Genomic DNA, 15,143 nt, shown 5'->3' on the forward strand with positions numbered 1-15,143 from the left:
TCATCTATCAAATGGCTGCAGATTCCTTTAAAGAAAAGACTTACAGAAAGATTTATGGCATTTACTTGAAGCGATAATAAAAGGTCCTTCCCTTCAATCGAAAGGCTTTGAATCTGTGAGTTAAGGTCAGGAGACGGTGACTGGCCCTTACTCTCCATTGTGGCAGCTCTAGTAGCCTGCCCAGCTATTTCCTTCCTAGGGACACTAGGATCAAGTAGCCACCACCGAAGCTCTCTGCAGTCCAACACACTCTGGTGATCACTATGTCCCTGCTGCCTTCTACATAAACTCGCAATTTCAGTACAAAGAAACCCCATATCATGGGGAGAAAAAGCATGGAGCTTACTTATCATGTCCTGGGACTTTCATGGTAAAGATGATTCCCTCTGGAGAAACTGTGGCCGAGGCCAACTTCATGCAGGTTTGAGGTTCTGATTTATTCATCTTCATGGTCCAGGGGCTTCCCAGTTGAGAAATGAACAAGCAACCGTGCCTTTCTAATGTCATAGTTCACGCATCTGAAGGATCTATGGACTAATATTTATCTCTTTCACAGGGCTATTGTGAGAATTGAATATGTCAATGAATAAAAGCACGTGGCATCATGTAGAGTATATAGATAATTCTTGATAAATATTAGTTGTTACTATTATTTTACAAGAGACCATTACACAGAAACAGGGCAGCTCGGCCACCATACACTGGCCAGAGTAGCAGGACAAGAGCACACGAACTTCAGAATGTCCCAGGGTTGGTTTTTGCCACTTGACTTTCCCTGAGCAGCTGTTCTCCCTCAAGCTGACTGAAGTTGTATACCTTCGGCTCCTCTGGCGGGGCTACGTGCATACCCTCGGCCCTGGCTGAGCTTGTCCTCAAAGCAGCCTGACTCTCTAACCTTAAGTAAACTCAGCGATCCAGGGCCTCTGACAAATGCACAGTAAGGACGACGTTACGACAGAGGAGCTGCGTGATTTATTGTGCCTTATGAAATAGAAACCTCCTCACATCATGGGAATTAGTGATGGAATTTTTCAAAGAATAACAAAATGAAATCAGGAATGGAAGAAAAAAATGCCCGGGTCCAACCAAAAAACTTTCTAATAAAAAATGCAAACCAGATGCAGTTAGAGATGACTGATAATTAAGGGTGATAAATGACTAATGTTTTCTATTGAATTATCCAGTACACACTATTGTTTCTACACGAGGGAATGATTTACATATGGCTGCTGGGCTATCTTTTTACCTAAATTTGATTTCACAGGCAATTCTCCCAATCCCAAAGTGCCCTCTCCATCACCGAGTCCTATACTTCCCTCAGGTAAGTGGCCATCTTACCTTTCAGAGACTTCTTTTACAACAATAAGAAAGGCTGGAATAGATTATGGGTAAATATTATTTCCAATGAGCATAAAATTTATGCAACAAAGCACAATAAGTAGGATTCAAATTCTATTTCCTCAGTAATGATGACGCATTAGCCTGAAGCTACCATTTTCCCAAACCAGTCTATCTTGTGACAAAATGTACGTATTTTTCAGGCACATGTAGGGGGTGAGGTACCTGGTCTGAGATTAAACCTTCCTTAAATCCCAGAACAATCCCATACTCTTGTTGCCATTTATCATGAGTGCAGCCTGTTGCATGAGATCCTAAAGAGTTTTGGCCTACACCATCTAACATAGTATTAATGATAGGTGGCCTTTTACTATTACCCATTGTTTAATCTGTACTAGCATTATCTCACTGAACAGGTTGTGAACAAGGACTAGATTAGCTGCCCCTATTCATTTAATACCATGTGAACATGAAGAGTATCTCAACAAATATTTAATGATTATTTGACAAAGGGTGCTTGCTCCATTATTAGGACTATACTAATATTCAACTGAGACGACTAGCTTCAACCAAATTTGGTATGTAACTTCAGGAATATTTTAAATATTTTAGAGGTGATAGTGTTAACTACAAGAAGAAGGAGAGGCTTTTTGTTTGTTTTTTCTTGTTTTTAATTTGTCTTTATTGCTGAAAGTATCACAGATGTCCCCCATTTTTTCCCATTGACCTCCTCCACCATGCCCCTGCTCCCTGCCCCAGGCCTTCACCACACTATTGTCCGTGTCCATGGACTATGCATATATGCATATGTTCACTGGTTAACCAAAGAAGGAGAGTTTTTTGTTTTGGTTTGGTTTTGGTTTTTTGGTGTGTGTTTTTTTTTTTTTGGGGGGGGGGGGGGGCGGTTGTTTGTTTTTAATCCTCACCCGAGGACATTTTTCTATCGATTTTTAGAGACAGTGGAAGAAAGAAAGTCAGAAAGAAATATAGATGTGAGAGAAACATATTAATTGGTTGCCTCTTGCATGTGCCCTGACCAGGGCCCCAGGCTGGGAAGGAGCCTGCAATTGAGGTACATGCCCTTGACGGAAATCGAACCCGGGACCCTTCCATCCATAGGCCTATGCTCTAACCACTAAGCAAAACTGGCTAGGGCAAGAAGTAGACTTTTGTTTTGTTTTTTTAATATATTTTATTGATTTCTTACAGAGAGGAAGGGAGAGGGATAGAGAGCTAGAAACATCGATGAGAGAGAAACATCGACCAGCTGCCTCCTGCACACCCCCTACCAGGGATGTGCCCGCAACCAAGGTACGTGTCCTTGACCGGAATCGAACCCGGGACCCTTCAGTCCTCAGGCCGACACTCTATCCACTGAGCCAAACCGGTTTTGGCAAGAAGGAGAGTTTTAATGAAGAACAGACTAATGGTCGAATGATCAAGCTCTTTCTACCCCTAGAGCAGTGGTCGGCAAACTCATTAGTCAACAGAGCCAAATATCAACAGTACAACGATTGAAATTTCTTTTGAGAGCCAAATTTTTTAAACTTAAACTTCTTCTAACGCCACTTCTTCAAAATAGACTCGCCCAGGCCGTGGTATTTTGTGGAAGAGCCACACTCAAGGGGCCAAAAAGCCGCATGTGGCTCTCGAGCCGGGGTTTGCTGACCACGGCCCTAGAGAACCCTACTAAAGCGGAAAATAGGCCTTTTCCAGTCAAAGTTGCTGTGTATCCATTATTGTCATTTAAGTTGTCAGTGGAGTTGTTAAATCTTCACTCTAACATAAGGAAGAAAAATAATGTTTCCTTTATATATTTTGAAGGAAAAACAACCCCAATCTGGGAAGAAAGAAAATGTCTTCTAAGAAGAAACTTGATTCCTCTCGCCCACCCCTGTAGGGCCAGTAGGAGGATTTTGGTTTAATCCACCTGATTACCTGAGGACATTCTATGTCAAGGGATTTAGGGGATTTTTCATGTGGATTCTTATTCAGCACATTTAATTATCTCAGACAATATAACTCTCTTTACCTTTGCTGCCTTGCTTGTAAAAGAGGCATTCTGCTTTCCAGACAGAAGTTTCCAGCAAACTTTGACAGAATCAGATGAAAGAAACTACATTAAGAAAGGAAAGTAATCTGTTGGAGCCTCTTATCTCATTTTGGATGTCTACGTGTCTTGTTTGATTTCCTAATCACACTCTTCAAAGCCCAGATGTTGCACATCTGGAACAGAGCAGGTTGGACACTGTGGTGATGACAACGTTAAAGAAAAGTCACTCTTCAGTTCCCCATCAGACAGCCAAACTGCTCTGTTAGTTTTACATTTAAAAATTGGCCCCAGCTGCTCCAACTTCTTTTGGCTCCTTATTTAGAGCACTAAATAAAGACAAATAATTAATCAGCCCATTGGAAAGAAAGTAAGCAAATGTCATGTGAGTTAGAGACTGAGGTTACAACAGTTTGGGTCACCAGAGAGTTACTGCATATCTTCTTGCAAATTTTCTCCAGAAGTGTTGGGTTAAATGGGACAACTGGGCCAAATCTCCTAACATACTCTGCAAAGCTTGTGTCTGGCTGTGGGATCTATACCCTCGCAGTGAGATGGCCAGAGAAAACATTCATATTTATTGTAGATATTTGACTGAAAGTCATATTGTAGAGATTTGACTGAAAGTCTATTTTTATGGAGCTGATAGGAAAGAAGGGGGGTTTCTTCCTTAATATTCTTGAAGCTGATTTAAATATTTGACTTTTCACAAGTGAAAATTACCTGACAAAAAATCCATTTTGAATCCAGTGGCAATCAGCCAACACTAGAAATTATTAAAACTACTGAGAGTTGATCCAGGATGAAAAGAAACCCATATAAGACCACTTAGTCCTTCCTCGTTTATATGGTATCTATATTACAAAAGCAATAGCTCTGCGATGTAAATGCAGTTATAATTATCTGTACTTTCTTTGGCAGCTGTTAGAATGTGGGGTTTAAAGACAAAGGGGTGTAAGGATGCTGTTTGGAAGTTTTTTTAGTGACAACTGCTAGATCTTCTCTACTAATCACAAGCCACACTAAGGAAATACATGGCTTACCTATCTGGGGAAGTTGAGGCATGAACTGGGACTGCTTGTTCCACGGTTTTCAATGTCATACACACTGTATCTTTTCTCTTGACTCTACAGTCTCTGTTTGGCTTTATTTATTTTTTTATCTATCTATTTATTTTTTTGTATTGCATGAATCCTTGGTTTGAGAGCCCTGAAGCCCACAAATTCATTCCTAGAACCTGAGATAAGGCATGTCATATTGTTGCCCCTGCAAGGACTCTCAGGAATACCAAGAGACCAAGCCAGAAGGCAGGTGGCGACCCACAGGGTGAGCTGATTGGCTCGGCAGTTAGCATGCAACTAATCAGAACAAAACAGAGCCTCAACCCTGCAGGTTCAGCGAGCTTCCTACTAATCCTTGACTGTAGAGTGGACCCTTAGCCCAGCTGTATCCAGACCTAAGTATGCTACAGATCTCTCAGCCTCATGAAAACACTATTGGGACACCATATTTTCTTGAAGATAGATCAATAATATATTTTGATATAAAGGGTGGCATTGGTTCATCTTCAGAGGTCCCTAAAAGTTGAAAATCTCCATCAATGTTGTAAACAAAGCAGATCCTACTCAAACTGGAAAGACCAATGAAATAAATAGCAGATGCTAGTAGATATATCACAATGGTTCTTAAACCTGCACCAGAGGAGGGGCAGGTGACTCAAAGAAGTGTTCAGGTCACATGACTGGTTAGCGTGGAGCTGGGACTGCAAGTCAGACTCTCAAAATTTGGTACCTGTCCCAGCAGAATCAGCATCCCCTTAGAACTTGTCAGCAGTGCAAATCTCAGGCCCCATTCAAGACCTACAGACTCAGGAACTCTAGCTTGAAGGCCAGCAATCTGAGTTGTGGGAACCCTCCCTAATTATTCTGATCAATGCTGAAGTTTGGAGATGACTGATATGCCACAACAATCATAAAACCTTAGCTGAGACTTGTTTCTTCCAGCTGTGGCCATTATGTTCTGAACCTGTTCTGATGCTACATCTTAACACTAAAAGCCAATTATAGTGTGATTTCTAACGCCATATTCTTCTCCCCAGCTTTTGGAAGAGTTCATTTTAGCTTATGAGGGGGAAAAAATGTCTCCCTCACTGATCAATGTGCCAGCTTTTATTCTTAGAACCAGGCCTGAATTGAATTATCTGCAAAGGTCTTTAATATCTCACCAACACATGGGAAAAATAAACCACTAACAATGTGTCGATTTTTATTTTATTTTATTTATTTTTTTGCTTTCCTTTTCTGTGATTGAGTTACTGAAAACAACTCATAGCTTTTGCAATCCTGAGCTCTGTGGACTTACAGGAGATCTACTAAAAATGCCATAAACTCAAAGCAATTTGGTAAAGGAAAGTAAGAATTCAAGCTATCACACAAATGCCAATGGCCCAAGTGGCTTATGATTAAAACATAAGGTCTACTTTTCATCATTTTTACAGCTAATTACAAAGATTTATCAGCATCTAAAAGAAGCCCCCCAGAGGAAACAGGGCGGCATGCAGTGATTAATGATAACTAGTTTCTACTTACAGTGGAAAACTACCACACTCCAAACTCTCATGTATGCAATGCGGATGGCTATTGCTGCTGAGGGAAAGAACTGATCAGAGTTGAGGGCATAATCAGGCCATAAATGACACTCACTTACCTACCTCTTCCATCCCCAACTGAAGTCCCATCAACTCCACAAAGCTTCCCTCACTGTCATTTTACTTCCTTCTCTTCAAGTCCAAATTATATTCAAGGCACCATGTACGGCTGAATTATCAAAGTAGTTGGAAGTCAGACCTGCTTGGCCCTTCCACTTAGTAGATGTGTGGGTATCGGTTAAGCTCTTAATCTCTAAGCCTCAGCTTCCTCATCTAAACATGTGGTGAATAATACTACCATCACAGATCTGTTTTAAGAATTCAATGTGATAAAACATATAAGATGCTTAATACATTGTTTAAGTAAATACTGAATAAATGGTGCCGTTATATTGGTATTATTGTTCAAATGTAGTTTATGTGTGACGGTGTCACGGACTAGGATATAAGTTCCTGGAAAACAAGTACTAGTGTGACTTCTATAGGAGAGAAGGGAGGAAGGGGGAAGGGAGGGAAGGAAGAAAACCATTCAAACCCTCCCACCAACTGGCTGATTCCTGGAATTCTAACCTCAGAGCTCCAGTCCTTCCCTTCAGGTTTCTGACCTCATGAATCTATCTGGTTTTGCAAACATCTCTCCAATAGGATGAATGCAAGATCTGAAAGTTATTATTTTTTTATTCACATTTCGGAGAAAGAGAACATGTGAGAGGACCAGATACGGGAGAGGGGGCACAAGAGAATCGGTGTCCGTGCACCAAGAACAGGCCTTGCATCTTGCAAAGCTCTCTGGACACCAACCACTAGCAACAAACTGGAAACCAGTATAGGAACCCACATGTTTCTTATTCTGATACGGGAGTCCTAAGAGAACACAAAAGACGTGCAAGTGTCTTCATTCTCTGACAGAAAACACATCTTGATCACTGTCTTCAGAGAGGGGTCTCCCTTTCCTGATGAAGTGTCTACCCAGAGAACTCAGGAAAAGAAAGGGCTACTACTCAGTGGCTACTACTCAATGTGTCTTCTGTATATTTGGTTTCATTTTGATTCACGTAGTTCTGCTTTTATAGGGCCCTGTAATTGCTCCAAACCCTCCCAGAGAGACCAGTTGGGAAGTAGCTATACCTAACCTTTTCAATTTGACTCTTCAAAAAACAAAGATAATTTTAACGGCATTTCTGACAGATCCTTTTTTGTTTCAATGAAACAGACAAGAAACCTCCTTCATCTATAGTAACCAAAGGTATCACTATCATCCATCTCTCTCCCCTTAAGTCCACAGTCACAGGTTTCTAATACAAAAGAAAATTGTTCCTGAGACGTCTCCCACAGCCAGAGCACCTGACGCCTCTGAGTGCTAGCAGGTCCTGGGTGCTGGGTTCCGGAAAGAGAGACACCTGCTGGCAGCCGCAGCCGGAGAGCGCCCAGCCTGAAGCTGTTAGCAAAGGAGTCAGGATAACACGCAGCTTCCTGGCTTGATGGCTGTCTCCAATTGCAGGGCTCGGCCAAGGGTCCGAAGCAGCTCACCCAGCAAGCATGCCGAGGTATAATTCAATGTTAAGAGTTCCATTGTTTAGAGAAGCTTGCTTCATTTAAGTTTTAAATGTAGCAAATGATTATTGTTTGGGGGATGTTTTCAGAATTCTTCCAGAAACAGTCAAGCTAAACCAAGGCACAGTCGATACAAGGTCAGCATTTTACTGGATGCTCCCAACCTTGTCTCTTTGGAGTCACGCACATGTTTGCTCAAAAGGAATTCCCTAACTCTAACCACAAACTACCAAACCATTGGTCTCCTGCTGCTTGAGCACACTGCTTCCCGTTTACAGCCAAGTCTTCCTGTGTGCTCAGTCAAGCACAGCCTTACAGGTAGGCAGGGTAAAGCCAGGGAAGGGAGGAAGGTAACTCACGAGCATCATCTGCAAATTGGCATTGTCTGGGGCAAGTAGGAACCCTTCAGTCTTTCAGTCATCATGGAACCAGAACTATTTCATTTCACCAGCTTCTAGATACACACTGTGACTCCACGTTCTGCCTCCCCAAATGAGCAGACTCTTGTCTTTTCCTGCAGCCCCCTTTTCATATATTCAGGAATCCGCAGATATGCTTACTCATCTCCTAAATTATTCCTGGCCCTCCCCATAGGTCAGGAACTCAGATGGCCCTCAAGCCTGAACAGCTCCACAACTGCTGGTCTGAAGGTCGGTTCCTACAGAAGCCAATGCCAGACGCTGCCATGGCCATCACAGCTGGAGAGCACCTGAACGTGGTAGACCTGGACTATTGTAATTCACAAGGTAGGACGAAATCATTCTTCTTGGATTCACTTAGTAGAAATCGGGGGGGGGGGGGGGGGGGCGAGGGTGATGAAATGAAGGAAGTCCTCCAGTCAAAATTCTAACAGACTTTTTTATGGTACTTGACACGGTGATTTTAAAACTTATAGGGAAATGCAAAGAGTTAAGAGTAGACACGATGCTTTTGAATAAAAAAGAAAAAGGAAAAAGTAAGATGACTTGCTTTTCCAGATATCAGATATCAAATCACATTCTAAAGTTATAGTGATTAAGGCAGTGTGGTATTGGCACAAACATATATAATTATATCAAGAGCGTAAAACAGAAAGCCCTAAAACAAACCCATGCAGAAATGGATACTTGATTTATGGCAAAGGCACGGCTGCAGAGCAGTGGGGAGAGCAATCTGGCATCATCTGTTCAAGTCGAAAATATGCATAACAGTATGACATATCAAGTCAACTCCAAGGTGTAAACCCAACCAAATGCAAGCACACGTTCACCAGGAGACATATAAAAGAATGCTCGCAGCAGCATTATTCATAAATGCCAAAAACTACAAATACCCAATGCCCATCGTCATCATCGCTGAAAAACTGTAAACTATGCTATGTGCACACAGCAAAGGACATGAACAGCGAGATATGACAATCTAGATGAGTCTTACAAAAATGTTGAGCAAAATAAGCTACTAAATTATGATGTTTAAAGATGCACTCGCAGGTGGTAAAGCTATAAGGTAAGCAATGCAGTGGTTACCTGAAAGTCAGGATATTGATTAATTGAGCAGGCACCCAGGTGATCATGTTAGAAAAGTGGTCCACAGAGGGCTCCCTGTTTTGGCAATATTCTATTTTTTAATTCGATTTACTGGGGTGGCATTGGTTAATAATTATTCTATTTCTTAAGTGATGGTTAGATGCATGTTTACTTTGTGATAATTTATTGAGCAATATACTTAATGTTTTATGCATTTACTGTATATATTTTACAAAACAATATTTTTCTTTAATTTAAAAAATAAAGTTGTGGAGGGAGTTGCTCAGGCCCCCCCACATTGCAGCCATGAAGTAATGCACCCTCCCCTGTTTTTTCACCTTGGCTGGTGGAGCGAATGTCCTGGCTGTCCTCGTGGAGGGCACTCCAGCAAGCCTCACCTCTGCGGCATCATCCGCCTTCCCTCCGCCCTACCCTCAGGGCAGACCCTCCAGCATCTCTAGGCAAGAGGATGGAGTGTCCCGACAGCAGGCTTATTTATACTCAGGCCACAAAGGCCTGCACCTGCGATTCACCCACAAGAGTGGGGAGGATAAGTTCTGGGCCCAGAGCTCCTCTCTTCACCCTGACCCAGGGGCAGAAGCCAGACTTGGTCGTAGCCTGCAAAGTGCGTTTCTACCAAAGGGCTCCCTTGCTCACCTGCTTTCACAGTCTGGCCTTGATCATGGCTTCCTGGAGTCATCAAACAAAGGAAGGGATCTGAATCCTAGTCCATTTCCCGAAGGTAAAAGCAAATGGCTGTGCAGGCACAAGGATGTTCCCAATTCCAGCCAGCAGCATTCAAGCTCCACCTGTCCATAGTCCGGGCATCTGTCTCAGCTTCTATCCCTTTGTACCTATGTAAGCTTGTGAAATAGGGACCATTATCCTCATTGTTTATAAAAGAAACAATTTCAGAGAAATAATATAATTTGCACATGTCTGCATAACTAGAGAAGAATATCATTGCAATTATTAAGTGTCATCTATTGAGTAGTGACTGTGTATCAGCACTTTACATGTACTCACAATAACCCTGAGAGATAGGTCCTATCATGTCCATTTCACAGTTAAGAACATCAAGACGCAGAGAGAAGACTACGCCATTTTGCTCAAGGGGTTGTATAATTAATACAGGCATTAGGGATTGAACCAAGCTTGCCTAACCATAGTTTAGGGAGCAGGGCCCCCACCCCTGCCCGGGGGATCAGCCTTCTTTTCTAAAGTAAAAGCGGGTTCTCTTCTAGTATCAAGTCATTATGGCTAATTCTCTTTTTAAGTATTCCTCCTCTGAACCAAAGGTACTAAACAAACAAAATAAAGCTGTTAGAGGAACAATTAAGAGATAGAACATACACTACTGAGCCTCTGAACTTACATGACTTTTTGGCCTGCATAAACCATATTTCGGACCTAGTGTTTGCTCTCAAAATTGTCACCGTTTATTAAATCCGCAGTTTCAAAAGATTGTTTCAAATCTTTGACTGCAACTTTTATTGTATCTTGTATGCAAATTATTTTTTTCTTGTGAGACTGCCTTTCCAGATTCAGAACACAAGTCAATCGGGAAATGAGATCTAGGAGTCCCTGCCTCAATTTCCCCTATACCACCTCAAGCCAGGAGCCCACGGCTTTGACCTACTGTGGCAACAGCTTAGTAAAGGTATTCTAATTCCCATTTCGAGAAGAGAAAGCACTAATCTTTTGGAACTGTTTACAGGTTCTTAAAAAGGGTCCACAGAGTTCTGGTGTAATCCAGGGTGTCAGCACACAGGCAGATTGACAGAGATGACCTGGGCTGCCCTCAGACACACCAGGGGTCAAGGTCCCAAATTGTTGCATGGTCCCTGTACTGCAGGCCCACACATGCTCAGGAGTCAGCACCAACCTTCAGATTCACCACCACCTTCCCCTCCTCTCCCTCCATATGCACAAGCTGCCAATTCTCTCAAAATACCTTCCCCAGAGTTGCCAACTTCTATTTAGTTCTAAGTCCCTGGGTGATGGGAACCAGCAGTGGCATCTTCAGGAATATTATACCAAATAATTTTGTAAGAAAGAGCCATGTGATCAGACAGCCTCCATCAGACGCTCCCCAGCTCATCTCCATATGTTCTGACCCACATCCCACCTTGCCTAGATCTCAGACCTCAGAGGGGTCTGACGAAACATTCAGGCCCCAGACCCAGAAGGCTCGGATCCTCCCAGCTCTCTGCCCTGGGCTGCAAAAGCTTTGCTCACTGATTGTTCATTTTTTCTTGCCTCGGAGTGATTTCCAGTATCACTAAGAATGACAACTTCTGTCTAGAGACACTTGCCACTCAAAGCATGGCCCTGGACCAGCAGCATCCAGCTCCGCTTGGAAGCGTGAGGAACATGCAGAATCTCGGGCCTCATCCCAGACCATCTGCACTTTTGCAAGATTCCCAGGGGATTTGTCTACAAATTTGAGAAACTCTGGTCACGAAACTGGAAATGTCTGTTATAACACAAGTTTAATTTATTCTTTCTTTTTAAATCCCCTACTGTAGCATGTTTTTATAGCATTAAACAGAACTGTTGGAAAAAATATTTTCTTAATTTAAGTTCCATTGAATTTGGTTAATTCAAAATAATAACCTAATAAGACTTCTCCCACATTCTCAGAAAAATTTAGTATCCTATATAATCCTATATAATAAAAGCTTAATATTCTAAGTGCCCAGTCATCCGTTCAGCCAATCAAAGTGTAATATGCTAATGATATGCTAAGGCCTCTCAACCGCTCACTATGACGTGCACTGACCACCAGGGGGCAGACGCTGCAACCAGTAGGTTAGCTTGCTGCTGGGTCTGGCCGATCGATCGGGACTGAGCGAGATAGGCCAGACATGCCCTGGAGCCCTACCACTGTCCCTCTCCGGCTGGCCAACCTCCCACGTCCCTCCCTGGCCCCGATCATGCACCGATGGGGTCCCTCAGCCTGGCCTGTGCCCTCTCGCAATCCGGGACCCCGTGGGGGATGTCAGAAAGCCAGTTTCGGCCCAATCCCACAGGCATAAAAGGCTAATATGCAAATCAACCGAACAGCAGAATGACCAGTCATTATGACATGCACTGACCACTAAAGGGCAGATCCTCAATGCAGGAGCTGCCCCACTGGTGGTCAGTGCACTCCCACAGGCAGAGCACCGCAGAGTGCTGCTCAGCCAGAAGCCAGTGGCAGTGGTGGGAGCCTCCGCGGCAGTGCTAAGGATGTCCAACTGCTGGCTTAGGCCTGCTCCCCATCAGTCGGGCATCCCCTGAGGGCTCCCGGACTGCAAGAGGGCACAGGCCAGGCTGTGGGACCCCCCGCCCCGAGTGCACGAATTTCATGCACTGGGCCTCTAGTTTCTATATAATTTCTACATGATAAAACAAGGTTTAGTCTAGATATCTAATCCTTGATATACCTTCCCATATTAGTTTATATGCAAAGACCACTGATTTTCTAATTTATTTTTAAGTAAAAATAACCTTTTCCTTTTTTTCATGTTATAAGAGCCAAACATAGTTTTATAGAAAAATCAGAAAATATACATAATTGAAATGAAAATCAAACAAATCAATAAAACTAAACTATACTACCCAGAGCTAACCACTGTAAGACATTGGACTACTTCCATTTATATGTAACATTATTATAAATAACAGATTGTAAAATACAATCATATGGTACGTACCCTTTTTTATTTATTATAAATAAATGTCTAATAAATATTAATCTCTACTTTTATTGGTTGAAGAGTACTGATTATTTATTTACATTAGCCAATGTTTCATCAGGATCTAGCTCCAAATTTTTTGAAGGCATTATAAAAATAGGAGCTACATGTTAGTTATCCTTTGGGCTTGATTCAATTTATAAGGGAGTATTATTTATTTATTTTATTCATCCATATTCACTTTCAGCCCTTCGTGTTCAGGAATAAAGTTAAGAAATACATTTATGGGAAAGGTGTGTGAATTCTTATGCAGCTCTATGAATAAATAAAACTAAAATCGGTCAATAAAGTAACATCCTTTGATGGTCATTAAGTGGATTGGCCTGTACTAACATTATTGTTTTCCATATAACAGACAAGTTATACATGCCATCCCAGGATTAATTTTGAACTCACTTAGGATGTACTCAGAGCACCCGAAGACCAAAATCATAAGTTTAAAAACTAAAACACACACTGAAGTCAAGGTTGATGTTGCCTCCTGATGATTATTAATCAGTATTAGACTTTTCACAGACATACACATAATATAAAAAAAAAAAAATACAGCAAGGTAAGGGAGAAGAATTATAAATAACATTTGAACAACCTTAAAATTGCTTATACCCGGGATAGAACACACCCAGAGAGTGAAACAAAGTGGTAAGTTGTGGTGATTTGTTCAGTGCCTTCCCTCGTCATTAAGAACAAAATTGGTTGTCCATAACATGAACCGTATTTAGGTTCCTTTGCTGAGCTGGGGTTCTTTAGTTTGAATCAACAAAAGGAGTCTAGCTACCTTCGGCAAATAAAATGAACTGTATTGCAAGAATATGGAGTAATAGCAAAAGAAAAAGCTGGCCCTCCAGGCCTTGGGCAGCACAGCAATCCAGGAGCTCTGGGATCTAGGCAGCTATTATGACAGAATAAATGAACGTTAGTCTCACAATGAGAGAGTGTCCCATTGGCCCCGCTTTGGTCACATGCCAACCCTTGGCCATTGGAGGGGGACCTTCATTGACAGTCCCACCAACCTGCAGACTTCTGACCAAAAAAGTGCTATCATGAAATACAGGGAAAATAGGTGCCGGGCAAGCAAACCCAACAGCTGTCCACAACAGCCACTATCTTCCAACACACTGGCTATGGCTACACACCGGCTATGGGTGGCAAAGAAGGACAGAAACATAGTCAAATATCAGACTGAACTGGCTACAGGTATCAATGGCTCAGAATTGACTGATTCTTAGTTCATTCTGAGAATTTTGATGCCTCTGGGGGGGAAAAAAAAAGAAGTAGAAGAAGAAGCCTGTGATTTACTGCTTCACAATAAATGGTTTCAGATAAAGCAGGCCATCTTAGTTTAAGTAAACAACTCATTAACCTTGATAACAAAAGTTTAAGAACTCTGTTAATGACTGTAGCCATCTTTCTTCCCTGCTAGTCAGCAATAGTTGTAACATATGTGGTATTAATGGAAACTTGTTTTGTGTTTGGAGCGGTGCCTGTCAAGTTTTAGTGTCCATATAAATCACTGGGGAATCATGTGAAGAGGCAGATTCTGATTTGGCAGGTCCAGTATGGGGCCTGAGAGTCAGCCTTTCCAACCAGCTCTACAGAGGACTGAGCCTCCCCTACCTGCGGACCACCCATGGCTGTGATTCTCCTCGCCCATCACACAGTCACTCATTCAGCCACTGCATGTCTCCCCAGCACTTCCAGTAACAGGAAGCCACTTACCTTTTGGCAACTTTTAGAAGACTCTGGTGGAAAAGGATATTGAAGCTGTCCACTAAAATGAGTCTTGTGGATTTTATTCATATAAGTGCCATGGACCGAATGTTTGTGTCCCATCAAAATTCCTATGTGGAAATCCCATTTCCCAGTATGATGGTGGTAAGAAGAAGGCCCTTTGTGGGTGCTTAGGTCAAGAGGGCAAAGCCTCACGAATGAATCGCATTAGTGCTCTTGGAAAAGAGGTCCCACAGAACTCCATTGTGCCATGTGAGGGCACAGTGAGGAGACGGTTGTCCAGGAACCAGGAAGTAGGCTCTCACAAGACACTGAATCTGCCAGTGCCTTGACCTTGAACCCCTGCCTCCAGCACTATGAGGAATACATTTCTGTTGTGTATAAGCCACCCAGTCTACGGTATTCTGTTAGAGGAGCCCAAGCAGACTAAGACACCGACTGATCCCATTTCCCTAAGCGCAGACACTACACAAACAATGCATTTGTCCTCCGATCTGAAAGCAGACAAGGGGTCCATGTTGCTTTCTCCAAGTGCTGCTTGACTCAGAAATCTAATACAGTGATTTACCCCAGTCTTA

General features: G+C 42.4%; 1 long non-coding RNA gene across 1 annotated transcript in view; it reads right to left on the bottom strand.

The window, feature by feature from the left end:
* The window catches only part of LOC114230635 (uncharacterized), a 155,560-nt gene extending 140,962 nt beyond the window's left edge, over window positions 1–14,598 (bottom strand). Inside the window, exon 1 of the long non-coding RNA XR_003616577.2 lies at window positions 14,554–14,598. This is a non-coding gene — a long non-coding RNA (uncharacterized LOC114230635). The remainder of the gene's footprint in view (window positions 1–14,553) is intronic.
* Between the last annotated feature and the right edge of the window lie 545 nt (window positions 14,599–15,143).

Source organism: Eptesicus fuscus, chromosome 10 (assembly GCF_027574615.1).
Source record: "Eptesicus fuscus isolate TK198812 chromosome 10, DD_ASM_mEF_20220401, whole genome shotgun sequence".
Classification (NCBI taxonomy): Eukaryota; Metazoa; Chordata; class Mammalia; order Chiroptera; family Vespertilionidae; genus Eptesicus; species Eptesicus fuscus.